This window comes from Stenella coeruleoalba (assembly GCF_951394435.1).
Source record: "Stenella coeruleoalba genome assembly, chromosome: 6".
Classification (NCBI taxonomy): Eukaryota; Metazoa; Chordata; class Mammalia; order Artiodactyla; family Delphinidae; genus Stenella; species Stenella coeruleoalba.
In genome coordinates this window covers 67,865,547-67,888,174 of record NC_137151.1, presented here as the reverse complement: position 1 = coordinate 67,888,174, position 22,628 = coordinate 67,865,547, and the positions used below count along the sequence as shown (strand labels likewise).

Here is a 22,628-nt window from a genome sequence, read left to right as displayed (position 1 = left end):
CATCTCTATGTATTGACATTGAAAGAGGTCACAATATATTGTTAGGAAAATAGCAAATGCTGAGCCGTACATATTAGAAGTTCATTAAAAGGAGCTTATGTAAAAAGCTCATGTAAAAAGAACTTATACATTTATACAGGCTTGTATATGCCTATAAAATTTCTGAAAATTGATATTCAGCAACAGTGGTTATTTCTGGGGTATCTGATTGGGGCTGGGGTGGGGAGGAAGACTTACCGATTCCTTCTGTTTTCTTCTATACTGATTGACTTTTAAAAACATTCACTTGCATTACTTTTATAATTAAAACAATAGTTTTAAAAATCCCCAACATGCCATAATTGCATGTCAGGGGTTGGCAAACTACAGCCCAAAGGGCAAATCTGCCCTGCTGCCTATTTTTATATAGCCCCAACCTGAAAGTGATTTTTATATTTATAAATGGTTGAAAAAAATCATATTTTGTAATGTGAAATTATACAATATTCAAATTTCAGTGCCCATAGATAAAGGTTTATTGGAACATAGCTACACTCATTCACTTACAATTAGCCATGGCTGCTTTTGAGCGACAGTGGCAGAGTTGAGTAGTTGTGACAGAGAACATATGGCTCACAAAGCCTAAGATATTTACTACCTGCCCCTTAGAGAAGAATTTTGTCGACTCCCGGTCTAGAGCACTGGTTCTCGAAATGTGGTACCCAGACCAGCATATTAGTATCACATGGGGAAAATTCTTGGGCCCCTCCTCAATTTACTGACTCAGACTCTGGGATGTGGTCAGCAATCTGTGTTTTAACAATCCCTCACCAGAGTGATTCTCATGCACACTAAAGTTTGAGAATTACTGGCCTAGAGTAATCTTTCAGCTGTGAAACATAATGGAAACACAAATTGCAGGTGAGTATTAGCCCCAAAACTCAAGATCTCTAAGTGGGAGAAAGGAAAAATGGGAAAAAGGCGCAGAAGCAAACAAACCCCTATAGTCATTGATTCAGTGTCCTAAGTTTCACTCAATTATGTTCTTCCAGAAAGCTGAAAGTAACATTGTTGAATCAAACTTACAGAGGTGTTTCAGGTATTATTTTAAACAATTCCAAATACCAGACAAAATGCTGCCAGTAATATCACTTCTTTAAAAAAAAAAAAGTTGCTTGATAGAGGCAGGTACATATTCCCTAAAGCTTGTAAAGTACAACATTTCCCTAAAGACAACACCACCAGCCCCAGGATGTTAATTGTCTATGAGGGGCAGGGTAGTTTCCTAGTAAAAGCAGATGGTCGGAAAGCAGAAGCCTGGACTTCTGTCTCAGCTCTACTACTTGGTAGATGTGTGGCCCTGAGCAAGTGTCTTGTTTTGAGTCTCAAGTGAGAATTAATTGGAATAAAGTCTGTGAAAGTGCCCTGCCTTTAGTAGATGCCCCCCAAAATGGTAGTTCCTTCAAGAATACTTGAAAAGTAAAATGAGAAAGAAACCCTGGGCTTCACTATAGCTTCTAATACTGAGAACTTATTGTGCGTCAATTACTATGCTAGGCCCTTTACATGTGGTAGCTCATTAATCTTCCTGAGAACCCTGTAAACTGTAAACTGTTATTACTCATTCCACAGTTGAAGATACGGAAGCACACAAAGGTAAGTAACTCTGCCAGAGTGCCAAAGCTGCGGAAAAGCAGGTCCAGTTGCCTTCATGAAGTATACTGCTCTCTCATGCGTGAGAAAAAGATGAGCTAACAACACACAAGGACACACTCTGAAAATGTAAAAGGCCTCACAAAACTAGTAAAAGTTACCACTATTATTATTTTTTTTTTGCAAAAGTGGTGATGGGTTGACCTAATCCATCCTCTTTCTCAAGCCAAACTCCCTTTGCTGACCAAATACATGCTGTAGAGGTTTGGCTGGGCAGTCTGTGGACACAGAATGGAAAAATCTGGGTCCCAGTTAAAGCCAAGGAAAGGCTCAGGTGGAATCAATCCATGATTCTGGGCTCCCTAACTGCATCCCTAGGTAGGACCAAAGACAAGCTCCCAAGTGTTTTCCCTTCTGAGAAAAGCATGTATTATGATGACTATTAATAACGATAACACTAATAGAAATAGAAAACAATAATAGTGGTTAACACTTAATGGCCAGTTTCTTTAATTAAGCACAGTCCTAGGTGCTCCACACACATTAAGTCTTACCAGTGCTGTTAGGGAGGCGGGCAGCTGTTGATGTCACTAGTTTATGGATGAGGAACAAAGGCTCACACCTCTGGTGGCCCCAGCTAGAGTCCTCGAAGTCTGAATCCAGGGCTGTGTCTGCCGCTCCACGCTGCCTTTCAACAGTGTGCACGGGCTCTAGTAGCTGGTATGCTTTGCTATAGCATGTGTTTTTTCAGGGATTCAATTTCAAAGAAATTTTTTTTTAATCATGAAAAAAAAATAAACATCATGGAACCAGCCAACATTCAGAATGAAGGTATTTTTCATGAAAAGTCTTAGAACTGATTTAACTGGGAGGCATTGTGGTAGTGAAAATAACATGAGCTTTGAAGTCAGATCTGAATTACCAAAACTTCTGACCCCATTTCTTCACCATTACATGGGAATAGTAGTGCTTTCCTCACCACCAGGTTGTTGTGAACATTAGTTGAGATAACACATATCCCTAAACCATCTTTTAAAAGTAGGCACTCTATGGGGGAGTTCCCTTGTGGCCTAGTGGTTAGGATTCCAGGCTTTCACTGCCATGGCCTGGGTTCAATCCCTGGTCGGGGAACTGAGATCCTGCAAGACATGTGGTGTGGCCAAAAAAATAAAAAAATTAAAAAGTAGCCACCCCAAAAATGTTAATGTCTTTTCCTTTCCCTTCTCAACACTCAACATGTTTACCTGTGGGCCTTGAAATTTACTTATTCTTTTATTTGACAATTACTTACTGAGCTCCTCCTACATGCCATGCTTTGGACACGAGGTGAACCAGGTGACAAAGTCCCTGCCTCAGGGAGCTCATATTCCGTGGTGCGACACAGACAAGAAGCAAACAAATACATTCGATTATAACAGATGGTGATATTCCTGATGAAAAATGGGCCCGAATGACACCGCATTGGAGCTAGAGGTTCTGCTCCTGGTCCTGCCAGGAGCTAACTGTGTGACCTCGGGCAGTAACAACAGCAGTGAACACTGGCTGAGAGCCTACTGGTGCCAAGCTCTGTGCTGAGCACTTCACAGACACTATCAACTGCTACAGAAGGTTTAGTAAAATGAGGGAGTGAACTTCATAATCTTTGAGGTCTATTTTTTTTAATAAAAATTTATTTATTTATTTTGGCTGCGTTGGGTCTTCGTTGCTGCGCACGGGCTTTCTCTAGTTGCAATGAGCTGGGGCTACTCTTGGTTGTGGTGTGCGGGCTTCTCATTGCGGTGGCTTCTCTTGTTGGGAGCACCGGCTCTAGGCACACGGGCTTCAGTAGTTGTGCCTCGTGGGCTCTAGAGTGCAGGCTCAGTAGTTGTGGTGCACGGGCTTAGTTGCTCCGCGGCATGTGGGATCTTCCCGGACCAGGGCTCGAACCCATCCCCTGTATTGGCAGGCGGGTTCTTAACCACTGCGCCACCAGGGAAGTCCCTGAGGTCTCTTTTAGCTCTGACAATGTGTGCCTTCATTCAGCAGCTTCTGACTGTCATGCTATGTCCCAGGCAATGGGACGATGTAGAGTCTGATCAATTTTAGGACTCATGTAGATTTTTTTCAATGCAGCTGATAACATGAAAGAGAGGTCATCTTTATCAGTATTATCAAGTTCAAGTACACAGTCATTACAGGGGGAATCTTTCCAATGTTCTTAAACTCAACGCATGAAGTCATCAGGTCTCTACTAGGAGATCTGAATGAGGCTTCTCAGACATTCACTTCTAGAATGAACAGTGTCGCCAACATACCTGTTCTGCTAAATAACAGGCTCACTGCCAGAAAGAGGCAAGCACCTCCACACATGACTTAAACATTGGGAACACAGCCTGAACATATCCAATCTGTTGACAATTATGGTTTTGCAGTGTTCTCAGCAACTCCACTTCCATAAGATACATTTTTATTGGAAGCAAAATCTTTTCTTTCAATCTGATAAAAGACACCCTATAAATGTTGTCACAAAGTAACAGGATAATAAGGTACCATACCGTGTTTATTCTACTAACTATTCATTACAAACCAGAAAAAAAACCCCAACAATTTAGTGTTTTCACAGGTGAAATGAAGAAATGGTCTTACATCAATATGTGCCTTTAGAAGATAATGGCTCTCCAATTAACATGACAAAAAATGCGGGGGGAGATCCTCAACTTTGCTTATCATAGTGTAATTCATAAATAGCAATTAACAAATTTTTTAAATGCAGAGGGAGTAAAATTAAAATCCCCCATCCCAATTATACTCAGGGTCACAAACTACATTATCTGCTATAGATCAGTCTAGAAAAGGTTTGTTGAATTTCCTATATATTTCCTTTCTTTGTAGAAGCACTGCTTTGTACATCCAAAATGAACACATATGTTATACATCTGTTATATTTCAATTAAAAAAATAACTAAATAGAAGAACTGCTGATACCTTCTAATAACTACATGTAACTTCCAACTTGCTACTGTCAGTGTTACACAGCTAATTTGATGATGTCCATCATCAGAGGCAGGGACACCAGGCAGGTTTCCATCAGCCTCGGGACTGGCCCCTCGGTCTTCTGGGCATCATCATTCACCCAGGACTCACAGCAAACCCTCTTTTGTTAAAGCTATTTTTAGGAAACAAGGGTTAAGTTGACTAATCTGAAGTTTAGGAGATGCCAGTAGGAAATCATCAGAAACCTCAGAAGAGGAGAGCCCCAGATCAGCAAGGAGCTGCTTTGGACTAATTTGATCTTAAAAGACATGATCATAGCGAGTGTTGTTACTGTCAATTATGTAACAGAAACTCTATATAAGGTTTCCTTAGGCAGTAAATCTATACATTATTAGTTATGAATACTAGAATACTTACTGTTATCACAGGTAATAACAAGAATTTATTTTCAGTGTCATAAAAATTCTATTAGCTCCTAGTTTGAGCTGAATGTCAAAAATTATAAGCAACTGCTTCTTTCCTTCCACGGAGGAGCACGCTGTGCGGCCTGAATGTCTATTGAAATTGCTATATGACCCTTGGATCCTGCAGCACATTTTTCATATTCTAAATTTGTATTTGAAATGTAAATCTAGGTTACAGTTTTAAATATTTTCATATTCGGTAATAACATCAATTTCTAAAAGCTGCATTTTATTTCCCTTTACAGATTAAGTCTGAAAGGTGGGACGACAGAATTCAAGTATGATGGGGGAAGAATGCATTTAAAATAACTAATATTGCTGCACATGACATGCCCTATATTCACTGGCCTCTTACTCAGGGTTCATTTTAATTGTTATCTGCGCGTGCATTCTATACCACATAATGAAAAGCTTCCATTTCACCCACTGAGCCCTGGGTTTTTATGTGCACCTCTACTAATGACCCTTAATTAAGCCGATTTTACCCTCGGAAATGCAAGTTTTCTTTTGGTCAACAAGTATTTTTAAGAGAGAGTTCTGAATGAACTTCCAAAGAGACATTTAAAATGCCTATTAATGCTTATTATCTTAAGCAGTTGTAAAACTGAACAAAGTACATTTGTACTCAAGTGTGGGCTACCAACACCTCTATGTTTCACTGTACGTTTCCAGGCAAGCACTTTCACCCTCCAGAGTGCCATCAATCCTCAGTTACGGTATGTTTCAGAGGCTTCAAGTATCTGGGTAGAAAGCAACACAATAAAGTAGCCTGTATCACTTTACGTTAGCCAACAATGTCAACCAGAGATAATATGTAATTTAAAAGACACCCTGTAAAATGTCTTGCTGAATGTATTTTTTCGTAATGATCAGCAAATGTCAAAGTCTAGTAACAAAACTATTATTTATAGCATATCAACATCTAATTGATTTTACAAATGGAGGCAATTATTTTGGATGAAGGGAGGAATGCCTGCCAGATTTAAATGATTTATGATTACTAAGAGAAAACAACGTTTTGCTAATTCATTTTCAAATATGGCTCTTACACTCATTGATGATTTTAATTTTAAATCAAAGGATTTGCTAAAATAATACATTAACTCTAAAAAAAAGCAACTTGTGACAGCAATTCAAGATATTTTTAACTGTTTAGAAATATTGCTTCCTACAGTAGGCTCAGGAGGGACTGTACCACAGAAATACATTTTCAAGGTGCTGATTTAGAACCACAGAAAGATCACAGTTCATGAACTCCAACCAATTACCCAGGGTAGGAGTACAGGCTCTTACAGCACGGCGAATGCAGCCATGTCTCATATTTCCTGACCTAAAACATTGACTGTCCGCTTGATAGGTTTGATAACTTGCACAAATGTCGTGAAAGGAAAATTAAATAGTCTGCCTCACTCTCTGTAACTCCCATTGATTTTTATAATCTAGTAGTAAGAGGTACATGTTTTAAGAGTAAATGAGAAAGAAAGTTCCTTCCCATATCAAGGAGACTATAACGCAGAAGAGAAGCTCACATTTCACAAGAAATAACCTGTGCATCTGTTGAAGAAGAAGAAGAAGAAAAAGAAGGGAAAAAAACCCAAAACGGCTAGAGGAATGCCCCAGGCTGAAGCAGAGACTGATTGGGCAAAGCTTAAGGACAAGGGCCCTTGTAACTAAACAAAAGCAAATTCATTCTGTTGACAGATGTTGATTACATCAAAGCAACAAGGAACTCCCCCAACTCCCATTTTTTAAAAAACAATTAATACCTCTCTATAATCTACACAATAAGGACAAAGTAAGTTTTTAAACCAATCATAACAGACATTATTAAACTTGTTTTTTAAAAGTTTTGGTTGAGTTCTGGTGTGCTTTTAGCTATGAGCTTCTCCAAACAGTGCTTTATTCATTCCCACGGACATGTCTGGGGAGCTAAGCTGCCCATGCCATCAGCCCCTTCCTTCCAGGGGTTAACTGCTCCGACTGCCAAATAAAATACAGAGCAAGCCATGTAATTATGGAGACAGTCAAAGGGCAGGCTCTATTTTGAAATCTATTTGCACGGACAAGGTCTTCCAATTGAGCTTACAGGAAACAAGCTGGTAAAGAGCCTCCTTTTCCCCAGATGCTTTCCACACTTTTTCTCCAATTCAGAAAATCATGGATATGGACACCATACACCATTACTTCCTGGATTTCAAGCTAAGATGCCATTACAAGGAGAAGAGTGGATCTGTTTCACAAACCTGTAAAAAAACCCTTTTTTTTTCTTAATTAACAGCATTTGGCAACAGCATCCGGCAACAGCCTCTGGACGATAAAGCTACAGTGTTTATTAAACAACATTTCTCAAGAGGATACAGGCCAATTGTTATGCAGGTGCTGGAAAACAGATCATTTTCTTTAATGCTCAAAATAAAGCACATAGTCAAGTCTAAAGTACGCTGGCATAAACACTTATCTGAAATAAAGATTCTACTCGACATGCAACAGGGTTGTCCTTGAAGTTATTTATAGCTAAGATGGCTAAAACAGTAACAAAGATTCCACAGAAATAAAAAAAAAAAGAAATGTGTAAAGTATTTTACGTGACACAAAATCACAAGTCACTTTTATGCTGAAACATAAAAATTTGTCCGAGTTGCTTAGAGCTCTAAGTTTGCAATTTCTATGAGACTTTATCATACTCATATTAGAATTGGGCCACTACAACTAATAACACTAAGTAGTCAGAGGAAGGTGAGATAGTAGTCTTCACCACACATATGAGGCTGTGGATGTAACTCATCATCAAGCCTATAAACCAGAGCCTGGGAGTCCTGGTTCTAAAGAAGATGAGCTGGAAAGCCAGCCACAGAGCACTTCTGGGAAGAGGAAGGGTGGCGGCCTGAGGGCACCCCCTACCAATAATAACAACATTCAAGAATGATGCCCAGGTCATGGCAAAACATGACCTTCCCCAAGGCTCCATCAGGAAGTTGGCTCGGTGCTACATCCCTCTTCCTTTTTAACAAAATGTATCAATAGCAACTGATAGAGTATAATGTCAATGACAAGTTCAGAAATGGGTTTAGGAAAAATACTTCATTTTGCTTCTTAACAAAAGCTAATTGGATAATATGTTGTTATTCATTAATTTGCATCACTAGCATCACCTAGGGATCCGTGATTTAAATGAAAAGCATTCCCCTCTTCTTGGGTGACAAAAACAACCCAACCTATTCTAGAAACACAGATCAATAAACATACCTATTTAATAAAGTAGACTCATGTTTGTGAACCTAGAAAAAAGTTCCTTTAGGCCGGCCCAATCATAGCCAGGGGAGGAGTGTCAAAGATTATAGTAAGAACACAAAATGTAAATCTAAAAGCAGATCATTTGGTGGATAAGTGGAAGTTACACAGAAATGATTCATCTGTAAAAGGAACTAGGACTGCTGTATGAAATTTCTCCATTTAAGATGAAAAACGTTTAGTTCAACATTTGAATTTAAATTCCTCTTTATAATCATAAAATATTGAGTCACACTGAAATAGTATATGCTTAGAAAATCCCATTGTGTCTCAGCTAAAGTTTAGAGAAAAGCAGCTTTTTAGCGCTTCAACAATACATATACTCAGGCAACTTCTTGGACAAAGAAATATTGTACCCTTTCACAGGAAATAAAGAAGCTGTTGATTAGGGCTGTGGTTAAAATGTAATAATTCATTCCAGTTGAGCCCTGTGAAAAATGTCATCAAAATATCATTTTCTTTGCCAGATTTTCTGGATGCCGTAGTATCATTTAAATACAGAATAAAAGTCAAGCTCTGATCAGAGTAGAAGTACGACACCAAAATGACCCAAAAGCAAACATTCATTCTGTCAAAGTAACAGGAAAGAATTTCACACAGTCCTGATACCCAGAGAATGCACACTTCTAGGTTAGCACAGAACATCTGGCAAACTTCAACTTTCCAAAGTCTCTCAAAAAAACATTCCTATTACCTCACATACTTGGGTTAAAGAAGAGGAAAACATAGAAAAAAATTTATATTAAAGCACACAAGTAAGCATCAGAAAGAGCAGTTTCACAGAAATAACACATGGAATTCAATTTTAGAGAAAGTCTGTACAAAAGTATCATGAGTTACAAAAAACTGACATAATAAGAAAGTCCTTCTTTAATTCTTCAAAAAAGACTATTCTTAAATACTACTGTCATGTAAAATACTACTCAAAATATTAGTTATTTGGATAAAAATAGCCAGTAATAGAAGATGTTGGGACTTATAATTTATGATCAAAGGCACAGCTTTAGTATGAATATTTTTCAATTGTACTAAAGCCTTTGAAAAGACTGTAATTTTAATCTTCCTCTCACAACAGGGTCAACTGAATTCTATATGCAACACGCTCCAGTTATATTGTTGGATGCATTTCTTTTTTCTTTTTTTTATGAGCCCTTTAAAGTTATTTATGCAAATAATTGGTATAAAATAGCTCAGAGCTTTGACCCAAACTACAGTATCATTACCAAAAAACCTCTACAAAACCCCCAAAAATCTTAATATTTTCCTGAGAATGCTTTCACTGTACAGCTCCAAGTGAAAGGCATGGAACAAAAAGAAACCATTTGAATATAAATCCTACGGTGGTATTTTGACAATCGTGGGAGTTCTGCCCTGTAACCAGGCAATAGAAGTGGTAGGTAGTTAGGTAGGTCAATAATCACAACCGAAAATAAGAAAGCTAGGCTCCAGGAAAACAATATATTTTCAGCTTCTGCAGTTGAGATTACACAGATTCAAGACAAGAGAAGCCAGGATCACTCATCAAGGAGTCATTTTCACAAAAAATAAAGAGAAAATACACAGTAGCCTCTTTAGCAAAAGAAAAAAGTTCCGAATTATCTGAAGGTAGCTTTTTGAAGTGATGTAGTTATGTTGCCACAAATAACTTTATATTTAATTCAACTATGTAGCCTTAGTTAACCACAAGAAGAAATAACAGCTCCATTGCTTTAAGAATTAATGCAAAAAGTACAATGTATTAAAGTGGTACAGGCTTAAAAGGGGAGTCCCACAGAAGCCTGCTTACAAATTGGCTCTTGTATTTTTTTTTTTTCAGATATGAATGCTCAGCTATAAAATCATTATTTTCTGTACTAAAGATTAAAAATGAAAACCACTGCCACCACTACCCAAATGTGTACTCTTTACCTATATAAAGCAGGCTGCCTCTCACAGCTGAAAACACAATATTACTTGAAATCCGTAGCTGACCAAGGTCATTCACACTTGGTGGAATGAAAAATTCATCATCTCATTTTTAGATTAAAGTCTTCAGTAGAGCCACAGTCCTGAAATATTTAATGTGTACAATAGCTGAAGCATGCTATTGTCTAATGTGAACACTTTTTGAACTATAGTTCTACCAGAGTGTTATAAAACAAAAACAAAAATGCCAAGATAAAACATAGCCCATTTGGAGGTAAAAATAAATAGTAGAATTTCAAACACTTTATATTTTGCTTGTGAATGTGCCATGGGATTTTCCTCTGAAAGGTGTGCCTTTCCAATTATATTTACTTGAGTTCTTGTTTAAATTGTTTTCCCTTCTCTGAGCATTAGTTGGTTTACTTGGACAAGTTAGTTAAATTCTCTAAGCCTTAGTTTGCTCATCCGTTAACAGGAATAACAACACCTTCTTCACAGGGTTGCTATGATAACTGTATGACATGAGGTATGGAGAGTGGCACAAGGTAAGCACTCGATAAATGGTAATTATGATCACTGGTTGCCTGACTATGTATGGGAGAAGGTCACTCTAAAATGGACTGATCAGTAGGTAGAAACCAGCCTGAACGTCAAAATGTGTTTTGGATAATTCACAAAGTAAGTACTTCACAAAATATTCATGAGATCCTAGGTGGGGTCCCAGAACTGCTACTTAAAAACCATGCTATCCAAAGCACTGGTCCTCTCCTGCCTTTATCACAGGACCACCCTGACCATCAAATGAGACTGCAGATGTATAAACACTTTACAAACCAGACGGCATCTCATGATTGTAGTGTATTGAGAGAAGGCTTAAATTCAGTAGGATGAATCATGTACAGCCTAATTTTGACATTTTTCTGAGAGTTCTTGGTGGGGCCTTGCTAGAAAGCTGATGGTAAAGTCTAAGGAAAATCTCTTCTTCCATTTAGAAGCATAAACGATCCCAGCTTTATTCAAGAATCATATCCTTCCAAACACATTAGTATATGGAATAGATTTTATATTTGTGCAAAGGGTGGGATGAGAGAAGTATGTTTTAGAAAGATTCTACTTGGGAGTGAACACATCCCCTGTAAATAATTACCGCAAATAATTTTGAGACAGCAGAATGTTATTTTTATTCTGTTATTAAATAGTGTTCAGTCAATGTTATGCTTAGCCATAAACTGTTACGTTGTCCTTGGTAACCTCAGTAACTTAGTTTGTAAGAGTTTAAACACATTTGTTTGACTATTTAATAGAAATATTCTAGAGCTCACCGAATCTTATTGTTTAAATGTACCAAGAAGTCTCCTTTGCATAAAAATTCCTGTTTATTAAACAGTAATATAAGAACGTATTTATATTTCAAGCACTACCAACATACATCATTTATGACAAAAAAGGCAAGCACTGCATAAGAAATGCTCAATCACTGTCAATCACAAACACTAAAATATAAAAACCAAAGCAAGCCGTGTGAACTGTATTAAATTCAGCTAAGTACAGAGCTACCAAAAGAACAAAAAAAAAAAACCAAATAATTATCAGTGACTCACAGATCTATTTACGTGAGATACACAAAATAACGTGCAAAGGTGTAACCATGGTAACGTGATAGCCTAAATTGAGTGCCTTTAAAATTTCCACTTATTTAAACACTATGCAAACTGATGTCCTTACAAAATTTAAATATTTCAAAAGTAGTCAAAGCTTATCTTTGTTATCTGATCATTGATCAAAATAGTTTCAACTATAAATCAGCTGTCTTTAAAATTATTCATGGCCCAATTTAATGAAACCATGATAAAAATATCAAACAATTTTTTCTAATTTTTCAGCAAACTATTTTCACAACCACTGATTAACAATTGAAACAACTCAGCTGTATACAATAAATCTCATAATAGTCAAATAATATTAAAACATGCTTTGACATAAAGACTTTTCTTAAACTCACACTGTTGCGTGTAACCACCCCCCTTCTAATTAGCTACTGAAGCAGTAATGCTATCAGCTGTTTCAGTTTATAGGTGATTTTCACTGACAATTACCATTTGAATAGTTTAATATTTAATGCTACAGTTAGTCCTAATGTCTTCTATTTTATTTCTTAAGCTACAGGAGTAAAACATTATTTTGTAGTTCACTGGCTCCCACACTTAAGATGTAATGTTTAGTGTGTATTTCATTATGTAGATGAGCAATGGATGTTGCTTGACATGATTTAAATGGGTCAACAGTATTTTCCTAGTCACATTAATCATTCAGACAGCTAGAATTTAAAATATGGCCTTGAAAACTAAAACTGGAGAATCTATTCACACAAATGACACTCACCATTGGCGGGTTATCTAGGATGTGGTTAAGGAGAAGGAAGAGTTACAGACTTTGAACACACGTTTCATTATTTACTCGGAAACCACTTCAAGACCCTAGCTCTGTTTTCAGAATCTAAGTGAACGCCCACAGGGACAGATTTCTGAGATACCAAACTGTAGTTTAAAAAAAAGCATTAGATGGAAATCTATGAAAACTTTTTCATTTGAGAAGAAAGAATAAAATTTGGGGAGCCCAGCTGTAAATGAGACAGGGCCCCAAGGGTATGATCAGGCAAATGGTATCTATACAAATATGCCGCAGCGTGGATGAGGACACAGCACTCACTTTGGACAACCATCATGTCTTCACCCGCTGATGGCTCCTAGGAAGTGAAGAAGAGAAGGAGAAAAAGAAAAAGCAGAACTGGCCTTTAGAAATAGCTGCAAATCATCTTGTTCCAGCTGCATCAAAAGAAAGAATCTGATAAGGAACATGGAGAGAGACAGATGTGAACCCATGAACAGCAACTCCAGTTTCCTCTTCCCTTCATTGTCATGACTGACCTCTCCACTGAGTCTGACCGAGGGACGCTCTGGTCTACATGGCTAGGCAATGTGCTGGAAGACCATCCTGGACAACCATCCTACCACTTTGTTCCATATGAATTAGGTGCTTTCAAATAAAAGTATGGAAGCCACATGCAATCGCTTCCCTCCCACCAGAAGCTCTTCAGTGGGTCTTTGGCAGCTGTGAAGAAGACAGTGCGCGGCATTAGCTTTCTCTTTCTGAACTCACTTCACAAGGGTCATCCTCCTAAGTGGATGTGCTCTGTCCTTGCCTGAAACCACACAGGATGAGCCAGAGTTCATGGGAAGCCTACTTTTTTTTTTTCTGATTATGAAAATGGTGTATGCATGGTATTAAACATTTTTATAACAATACTGAGAAAGCATAAATAGTATAAAGTAAAAAATGGTAAAGAGCTTCCTCAAATGATCACTGTTAACATTCAGCAAACACACTTTAGACCATTTCTCTATGTACCCATTAATATATTTTTATTATATTTTTAATAGTATATTAATTTATATTTTATAAATATTCTGTTTGTACATGTAGTTTTATAAACTGCTATTCTGAAAGCTAGTAATTTCTCTCCACAGTATACAGAAGTTTCCTGTCTTTTTTTTTTAATTAATTTTATTTTTGACTGCGTTGGGTCTTCGTTGCTGCACGTGGGCTTTCTCTAGTTGCGGTGAGTGGGGACTTCTCTTCGTTGCGGTGCGCGGGCTTCTCATTGCGGTGGCTTCTCTTGTTGCGGAGCAGGGGCTCTGGGCGCGCGGGCTTCAGTACTTGTGGCCCGCGGGCTCAGTAGTTGTGGCCCGCGGGCTCAGTAGTTGTGGCACACGGGCTTAGTTGCTCCGCGGCATGTGGGATCCTCCCGGACTGGGGCTGGAACCCATGTCCCTTGCATTGGCAGGCAGATTCCCAACTACTGCGCCACCAGGGAATCCCAAGATACCTGTCTTTCACAAAAACTATAGATCTACATGATACTTTTTATCCTCCTGGGTTACTGGTTTCATAGTACTCCTTTATATGGATGGGTAACATAGCAGTTTATTTAACTGATGATGAGCATTTAGGTGAGTTCTTCTGTTTTGTGCCCTGCACAATATACCTTTTACAAATACATGTATTTGTAATTTTTTTTTTTAGCTTAAATTCCCAGAAGTAGAATTCTTGGGTTAAAAAATATACAAAATTCTGACATATCTGCAAAACTGCTCTCCACAAAAGAGCAATTTATATTCCCAATGGTACCTATTCCCCTACACCCTCACCACTATTATTAATGTTGAAACCTTTGTCAGTCTGATAAACGAAAAATGGTATCTCGCTTTTACTTGTTTTTCTTCAGATACTACTGAGGTTGAAGATCTCTTTATTTATGTATTTATATTCTTTTGTGAAATCCCCATTTACGCCTTGTGGGCTGTTTCTTACTGGATTTACTTTAAGTGTGCTCTGTGAATTAGAAACATTAAACATTTGTGTACTATATTGTTTCAAATTTTTTTTCAGTTTGCCATTTGCATTTCAACTTTGTTTAAAGTGTGGGCTTAGGGACTTCCCTGGTGGCTCAGTGGTTAAGAATCCACCTGCCAATACAGGGGACACGGGTTCGAGCTCTGGTCCGGGAAGATCCCACATGCCGCGGAGCAACTAAGCCCGTGCGCCACAACCACTGAAGCCTGCGCGCCTAGAGCCGGTGCTCCCAACAAGAGAAGCCACCGCAATAAGAAGCCCGCGCACAGCAACGAAGAGTAGCCCCCACTCACCACAACTAGAGAAAGCCCGTGCGCAGCAACAAAGACCCAACACAGCCAAAAATAAATAAAATTAGATATTATTAAAATAAAATAAAGTGTGGGCTTATATTGAATTTATAGATTAATCTAGGGAGACTATGACTCTCTAAAATATTTAGTTGTCTTATTTAAGAGATGTCCTTACATTTACTGCAGTCTTCTTTACTATATCTCAGTAGACATCTAATGTCTTCACATAGGCCCTGTATATTCCTTATTATTTGTTTACTCTGGGATATTTTATATTCTTGGTTGTTATCATAAATGGATTTTTTCCATTATATTACCTGCCTAAACATAGGACAATAATTGTTTTTCTTTTTAAAAAACATAAGTTTTAAAAAGTTGAAATATAATATTCCAGTGTCATACTTTCATGCTCCTTAATATATAAAAAAAATCAAACAGACATACAGACTCACATGCTTTTTCCACTGGAAAGAAGTGAGTTGGGACTGACTGGGTTTAACTAGACTTTCCTTTCCATCACTGCCAACTCACCCCCTCCTACCTTGTCTCACCCCAACGTTATCCTCCCTCTTCTCAAATATGAAGTGTTAAACGAGGTAGGCTAACAGGTGCTGGAAGTGCCAGTAAATTAAAGGCACCAAAAAAGGACAGATTTTTGGCAAAGGTTTGATATTTAAAATGTTCCCCCTCAAAAGCAATGACCTAATCATGAGGGGTTGGGGGAAAGAGAACTTTTTAAGACTTATTATTCTACACTTACCTAAATTTACAGCTTAGTTTTGTTTTTGTGTTGAGTTGTGTGTCTGGGTTGGGATGGGGCAACAGTAATCTTTTCAGTGGTAGGGTTCCATCTTAATTCAGCCTTTATGCAGCTGTAACTGTGCCTGTAGGCACAAGAAGGTCTGACTGCATTGAGCAAACAGCACAATTACGAAAATTCCCCTCATCTTATAACAGTGAAAGAAATCAAGAACTTTAAATAAAAATAAATTTAAAACTAATCTGCCAGCTTTCCAACCAAGGTCTCTGTATAGCTCTAGTTGCCAGGATCCTCTCATATTCAGTTTGACTTCCCCCTGGGAAGACAAATGTTCCTTAAAGTTGTAGAAGGGGGGCCAGGGTGTGTGTGGGAAAAATCCTCTCCTTACCGTTCTCTTAGAGCAAATGCTCTCCTGACGTATTCTCTTCCATGAGTTTCAGAATACTACTTCCAACTCCACCTGCAAGTTTGGAAAATCCCTATGACATAGATTTGGCAGAAAAAAATGACTACTTTTTTGCATTATAAATATCTGATCCACAGGTAATAGCATGGAGGATTGTATCCTTTTCTCTACTTTTACCTATATTTGAAATTTTCAATAATAAAAAATTTAAAGAGCATTTGGTCTAGCACTAAAAAAGAAAAATAGCTTTCCTAAAGAATTCAAAGAGGGCTTCCCTGGTGGTGCAGTGGTTAAGAATCTGCCTGCCGATGCAGGGAACACAGGTTCAAGCCCTGGTCCGGGAAGATCCCACATGCTGTGGAGCAACTAAGCCTGTGAGCCACAACTACTGAGCCTGTGCTCTAAGGCCTACAAGCCACAACTACTGAAGCCTGCACACCTAGAGCCTGTGCTCCACAACAAGAGAAGCCACCACAATGAGAAGCCGGCGCACCTCAACAAAGAGCAGTCCCTGCTCACTGCAACTAGAGAAAAGCCCGTGCACAGTAACGAAGACCCAATGCAGCCAAAAATAAAATAAAATAAAATAATTCAAAAAGTGTAGGAAATAGAAGAGTTATTCTAAATCTAGCATGCTGTTTACAATGAAAAAACAAAGTATTTAAAATGAGCATTGATCTGCAATTGCTCCTGTTAGGAATAGCCCCAGGACTGATGCTTCTTGATGGTAGAAACTGCAGAGTTATTCACACATTTCTAATTTGCAGTTTACAGCAATGCATCCTTCTTTGGAGTAAACCTGGGGTTGAGTTTTAACTGCTCATATGTTATGCAAGTAAAACTCCTAAAGTACATTATAGCACAAGAGGGCACAGGTTTGGACACCAAACTCTTTCTGAGCACAGTGTGATATAAGGTGCTGGCTGGGATCTGAAAAGTGTCTGGGGCTTGGCCATCATGGTGATATACAGAGAGGCAGGAAGTCTTCATGGAAGTTCAACACTGGAAGTGCTGAAGAAACACTGCAGTGAGGGAAGTTCCATTTCCACCTCTGTGTCATAAAACCTTAGGCAGCAAGTAGATTTTTGCACAATGGTATGGGGCCCCTCAGGTAAGTATTTCAGGGATAATACATAAAACAGGAAGGCCATAAATCCTGTAAAGGGGGTAGCAGTGGACTGACATGGACAGAATTTACACCTAGAATTAATGTGTCATCATTACCAAATCCACTCTGCTCTCAAATCCATTGCCATGACTAGATGATGCTGACCTCACTGAGTTATCTGAAAGGCTGGCAATGTTTGGGTTTGGTGACGCTAACTTCAGACCTCATAAATATTATGTAATTCTAGTCTTTTTGCCTCTAGCCAACCAGCCTGACTGCAATTTTCAGCCACAAGTGGCAAACTGACATTGAGAATTTATGAGCTCTGCCGTATTAGTAATGCACATTTCCTTTTGAATTATTCTAGCCTGTAGCCTGAAGCAGATCATAATTATCATTCCTTTCGCCATACAAATCTGAAGATCTAAAAGTGATTCAGGTGGCAACATCAACGTTTCAATGTTCTATGTAGGTTGGTAAATAAAAGCCCATATATGACAAATGAAAAGCACATGGATATTTGTATTGCTGGAATTTTAAGATATCTTAGCTTATTAAAGCTTGGTCCCCATCACAGCGTGTCCATATAAAGTGATTCCCTATCCTATTAGAGATGTTTTTCACTTTACTATCAAACAAATGCATGTTGTACGGTTTGCGTGGAGCAGGATATTCAGGTAGTCAGTGAGCCATACTATGGAAAAAGTTAGTTCTACACCAAGATAAATATGTGGTCTTAGCTGTTAGGAAAGCATTTTCCGACATAAGCAATGTGTCTAAGTTCTAGGCTAGCCCATTTGCCCATAATACAACTGAAATACTACACATTTGCAACGAAAAGAAAAAGCTAGGAAACGATTCAGCCGCAAACACCTGATATTTTAGCTACATTATGGATTTTCTGGGAATGTTGCTGCCATTTACAGTGTGGTTTCTAGAGGAAAACATGTTCTACATGGACAAGGAGGGAAAGTGAAATGCCCTCTCTATGGCCTTCTACCTCCCATTCTCAGTCTCTTCCTTTCCATCTCCCACTGGAAAGGGGATGGAGGCTGAATGGCCCTGAAAATGCTAGAGAGGAGAGTAGGTCAAGTCTCATTCCTTCTCATAAAACCTGTACCAGCCCCAGAGCTAGGATCCTCATGCTGCTTCAGCTTCTTCCAACATCTAGAGCAAGTGGAAGGAAGCAAGTCTGTTTTGAAGTTCAAGCAACCCCACTTCCCTGACCCTCAGCACCAGAATGAACACCTCAAGCCCCAGTACAGCCACCTTGAGAGGAAACAAGGTGGCTCTGTGGGACTACTGTCACTCTAACTGGAGTTCACCAACATGGGCAGGAGGTCTGGTTAATAATAACTTAGATGGAGCCAGGGTAGCTGGATTGTCTAACTTCAGTTCTGGCTCTAAGATTTACTAGCTGCCAATCTTCAGCAAGTTACTTAATCATTCTGTGCCTCAGTTTCTCTATCTGTTAATAAAAAGGGAAAATTTTTAAAATTGTGAGGATTAAATAAGTTCATACGTATTAAGTATTTATCATTATGGCACCTGGCACATAGCAATCAAGAAGTTGAGCTATCATTCATTATAGGTATAGTATCACTTTGAATGAAAAAGGTACATACATAAATGCTTTCTCCTTTTTTAAAGCTATATTACTTTTTCCCTCTGGTCTCCAGAACAGTAGTGGTTAGGTAGGAAGATGAAATTTAGCAAGTGGGGCTTCCCTGGTGGCACAGTGGTTGAGAGTCCGCCTGCCGATGCAGGGGACACGGGTTCGTGCCCCAGCCCAGGAAGATCCCACATGCCGTGGAGTGGCTGGGCCTGTGAGCCATGGCTGCTGAGCCTGCGCATCCGGAGCCTGTGCTCCACAACGGGAGAGGCCACAGCAGTGAGAGGCCCGCGTACCGCAAAAAAAAAAAAAAAAAAGAAATTTAGCAAGTGGACATTAATGCCCAGAAACAGTTTATGTACCTCTAAAATACTCCTACACTCACAAGGATGCTTCAACATATGCAAATCAATCAATGTGGTATACCATATCAACAAAAGAAAAGAGAAAAATTATGTGATCATCTCAATAGATGCAGAAGCATTTGATAACATTCAACATACATTCATGATAAAAACTTTGACCAAAGTGAGTATAAAGGGAACATATCTCAACATCATAAAAGCTATTTATGACAAACCCACAGTCAACTAATGCTTAACGGTGAAAAGCTGAAAGCCTTCCCACTAAAATCTGGAGGAAGACAAGGATGCCCACTCTCATCACTTCTATTTAACTTTGTACTGGAAGTCCTAGCCACAGCAATCACACAAGAAAAAGAAATTAAAGGTATCCAAGTTGAAAGGGAAGAGGTAAAATTGTTATTATATGCAGATGACATGACATTCTAAATAGAAAACCCTAAAGACTCCACACAAAAACTATTAGAACTGATAAATGGGGACTTCCCTGGTGGCGCAGTGGTTAAGAATCTGCCTGCCAATGCAGGGGACACAGTTTCGATTCCTGGTCCAGGAAAATCTCACATGCTGTGGAGCAACTAAGTCCGTGTGCCACAACTACAGAGCCTGTGCTCTAGAGCCCACGAGCCACAACTACTGAGCCCACGTGCCACAACTACCGAAGCCTGCATGCCTAGACCCTGTGCTCCCTAACAAGAGAAGCCATTGCAATGAGAAACACGCGCACAGCAATGAAGAATAGCCCCCGCTCGCCGCACCTAGAGAAAGCCTGCGCACAGCAAAGACTGAATGCAGCCAAAAATAAATAAATTAATTAATTAAATTAAAAAAAAAACCCTCCTAGAAGAGAACATAGGCAAAATATTCTCTCACATAAACTGTAGCAATACTTTCTTAGATCAGTCTTCCAAGGCAAAAGAAATAAAAGTAAAATACTCCTCTACACACACACACACTCCTCAAATAAAACCCAGACTTCTAAATTATAAGTGTAAATGAGTAACAGACAACAGTAAACTTATTTATCCATGTTGTTTTTACTAATAATTTTTTTTTTTTTTTTTTTTTTTTAGCTGCATTGGGTCTTCATTGCTGTGCATGGGCTTTCTCTAGTTGCGGTGAGTGGGGGCTACTCCTCATTGCGGTGCATGGGCTTCTCATTGCGGTGGGTTTTCTTGTTGGGGAGCATGGGCTCTAAGTGCACAGGCTTCAGTAGATGCAGCACATGGGATCAGTAGTCGTGGCACGTGGGCTCAGTAGTCACGGCGCGTGGGCTTAGGGCACGTGGGCTTAAGTAGTTGTGGCACACGGGCTCAGTAGTTGTGGCTCGTGGGCTCTAGAGCACAGGCTCAGTAGTTGTGGCACATGGGCTTAGTTGCTCCGCAGCATGTGGGATCTTCCTGGACCAGGGATCGAAACCATGTCCCCTGCATTGGCAGGTGGATTCCCAACCACTGCACCACCAGGGGAGTCCTACTAATAATGTTTTAAAGAAAGCATTTTAAAACTTAATGCAAGTACAGGTGAGGACGTGGGGCAACAAAAACACTCAAATATTACTGGAGAATGTGTCGATTGGTACAACCACAATGAAAAACAGAATGAAGTCACTAGTTCAATCCCAGGTATACACGCAATAAAAATGCATACGGAGGTACAGAGATGCACCAAAAGACATGTACAAGAACGTCTGTAATAGAAAAAAAGTGTAACTAACCCAAATGCCCATCTACAACAGAATGGATAAATTATGATAAATTCATAAAATGGAAGGCTATACAGCAACCAAAATAAATGAACTGCACCTACAGACAATAATATGGATGAATATTTAAAACATGAAGTCGAGTCAAAGAAGCCAGAAAAAAAGAGAATCTGTGATTCTATTTATATAAAGGTACAAAAACAGGCAAAATCGAATCATACTCTATAAGAATCTATACATGGGTGGGGGTGTGGTTAAGAATCCGCCTGCCAATGCAGGGGACACAGGTTCGAGCCCCGGTCCAGGAAGATCACACATGCCACAGAGCAACTAAGCCCGTGCGCCACAACTACTGAGCCTGTGCTCTAGAGCCCGCGAGCCACAACTACTGAGCCCGAGTGCCACAACTACTGAAGCCCATGTGCCTAGAGCCCGTGCTCCACAACAAAAGAAGCCCCTGCAATGAGAAGCCCGCTCACCACAATGAAGAATAGCCCCTGCTCGCTGCAACTAGAGAAAGCCCACGCGCAGCAGTGAAGACCCAATGCAGCCAAAATAAATTAATTAGTAATATTTAAACTAAAAAAAAAAAAAAGAATCTATACATGGGGGTAAAACTATAAACAAAAGTAAGAAAGTGAATACTATTAAAGTCAAGATTGTGATTACCTGGGAGATGAAAGAGATTTGGACTGGGAAAGGCAATGAGAGTTCTTCTGAGGTACAGGCAACATTCTGATTTTTTGTTTGTTTGTTTTAACTGGCACAGTAGTAATATAGGTGTTTGCTTTACAATCACTCATTAAATTGCCCAATCCTTTTACACATGTTTCTCTCTATATATTATACTTCACAATAAAGTGCTAGAAGGGAGAGAGGAAAGAAGGCAGGAAAAGAAGAAAGGAAGGAAGGAGGGAAGGAGGGAAGAGGGGGAGGGAGGGAGGGATAAAGCCAGAACTAGAAAACAAAATAAACCAAAAAAAGGATGAGAAAGCATTCTAACAATCGGGTTTCTGTATATTATGATGCAAGTAATTCAAAATATTAATATGTTATTATTAATATTCAAGCAATTTTTAAAAATCAAGTAAAATAGGAAATCAGAAATAATTCACAATTCTTATTACACAGTGAAAATTAATAGCATAGTTATCTATATTATATTTAATTGACCAGGCTATTAGAAATTTGTATTTGAAAAAAATTAAAATGAATTCTTATAATTATTCTATTACTACAAACTAGTTAATAAATATCTTCAATGGCCATATAACGTATATTCTTATTCCAGGGCTTTTTAATTGATATAACGTACATGGGACAACTATACTGCTTGCTGAAGCAGAAAAACCTACCAAACTTTCTTAGCAGGAAAACTGTATCCTTTCAGAAGCTTTATAATAACAATAATAAAATAGCTGACATGTTTATAGCAATTTACAAAATAACTTCATACAGATTATTTAATTTGGTCCAACAACTTGTGTAAGGTAAACTGGGAAGATATTCTTGTATGTATTTTACAGGCAAAAAACCCTTGAGACTCAAGGGGGTTAAGGGATTTGCACAAGATCACAAAAGTTACAAGTGGCAGATCTGAGTTTCAAACCTGAGCCTATTTCTTTTTTTCGAGTTTTTTTTTTTTAATTTATTCTTGCCTGCATTGGGTCTTCGCTGCTGCGCGTGGGCTTTCTCCAGTTGTGG

The 22,628-nt window shown here is 38.8% G+C and overlaps 1 protein-coding gene across 2 annotated transcripts in view; it reads right to left on the bottom strand.

Annotated features, from left to right (window-relative positions):
• Positions 1-22,628, bottom strand: part of METAP1D (methionyl aminopeptidase type 1D, mitochondrial) — a 78,603-nt gene that overhangs the window by 18,447 nt on the left and 37,528 nt on the right. The gene's annotated exons all lie outside the window — the stretch shown is intronic.